At 47.1% G+C, this 1,613-nt stretch overlaps 1 pseudogene; it reads left to right on the top strand.

Moving 5' to 3' along the window:
* Positions 1-315: 315 nt before the first annotated feature.
* Positions 316-1,148, top strand: LOC123172776 (ankyrin-3-like; annotated as a pseudogene).
* Positions 1,149-1,613: the final 465 nt, after the last annotated feature.

Raw genomic sequence — 1,613 nt, 5'->3', positions numbered from 1 at the left:
GTGGTTTAGAGCCAGCTACCCATGTGCTCAACAGGTCACTACGAAAAGAAAACAGAAACCAAGACCTGTGATAAACAATTATGAACAAGACTTGGATCCGATCGAGCATAGCCCAACGTCGTGCTTTAATATTTGTGGTCGTTCGCTTGTATGATGGAAAAACTACACTCACTCCTTTCTGTGCACAAGTTTGATACAAGGGCGTCTTGGTTCCTGATATATACGAGTTGGCTGCTCAACCAGCACTCGTACAACTATATACATTCAGAACCAACCTTCTAACCACAAAGCTAGAGTTTCCTCCTCGTGTTGGTGATGGCATCGAGCACTGGGGAGGAAGCTCCTGCCTCACCCGTTGTGGGAAATGCTCCTCCACTGGTGACCACGGAAGCCAAGATGATTGTGGCCATCGGCCATGACCATTGCCAGAAGTTGAAGGATGTGTTGAGCAAGGAGGATTCTTCCACCATGGTAGTGGTGATGGCCTCAAGCAACCAGACTCCCACGCCGCCCAAGCCTCGCTTGCCGGTCATGGATTCCAGGCTGCTAGCAGTAGCTTGCTCTGGTTCATGGAAGAAGCTGCAATCATTTCTCAGTGGGGAAGACCGTCAAACCTCCGGCGACGGGGCTATCCGAAGCTCTGCTATGCAGCCAGCTTTTGGTGACGAAGAAGCACTTCTCAGGGAGTCTTTCCTGGATGCGGTCACCATGGACGGTGACACTTTTCTCCATGTGATGGCCACCAACAGTGATGGTGAGAACTTGGAGGAAGATGGCCCCATACGCAGGAAGGCAGTAAGCCTCGTCTTCATGCAAAACAGCCATGGAGATACGCCCCTGCACTATGCTGCACGGGCGGCGAAAATGAATATGGTATCTTTTCTCATTGATCTTGCTGGAGGCAAGGATCAAAATGCTGACAGAGTGAAGGCGCTGCTAGAAATGGAAAACAAGAGTAAATGGACAGTCTTGCATTAGGCGGTCCGCAGTGGGAAAAATGATATAGTCGAATTGCTCATGAAGGAGGATCCAGAATTGGCAAGTCTTCCGAAAGCTGGTACTTCTCCGCTGTACCTAGCCATCTTACTGGAAAACAGAATCATCGCCAAAACACTCTACAAGTTGAGCCGCGGGAAAAGCGGCAGTAACGACGAGAACCTTTCATACTCTGGACCAAGTGGACAAAATGCATTGCATGCTGCTGTTCTCCGAGGCAAAGGTACTCATGCTCACTTTGCAATGTTTAATCCTTGGTTTAACATACTGTTTTTCAATCTACATATTTTCATGAGATATATACTATTATTTAGCATACATTTGGATTGGGATAGTTAGTGTTTATTGTGTTCAGGTATTTTATCAGTGGGACTTGTTTAAGAATATTTTTCTCCTTCGATTCGGTCTTTTTACCATAACCTATGTAGCTTCATTTTCATTAATGAAATCAGGATTAACTCACTTCGCAAAAACACGAAAGAAACAGACAATACAATGGGGATGGATGGGGTGAGGCGGGACTTATATATAGGGATGGCCATGGCGACCGCATCACTGGTTGTGGAAGCTGTTAGGTGAAGGCGGAATAACGTCGGCCAGGTAGGCGACACATTCGG

Source organism: Triticum aestivum, unplaced genomic scaffold (assembly GCF_018294505.1).
Source record: "Triticum aestivum cultivar Chinese Spring unplaced genomic scaffold, IWGSC CS RefSeq v2.1 scaffold120443, whole genome shotgun sequence".
NCBI classification, from domain to species: domain Eukaryota; kingdom Viridiplantae; phylum Streptophyta; class Magnoliopsida; order Poales; family Poaceae; genus Triticum; species Triticum aestivum.
This window is presented reverse-complemented; position numbering and strand designations above follow the sequence as displayed.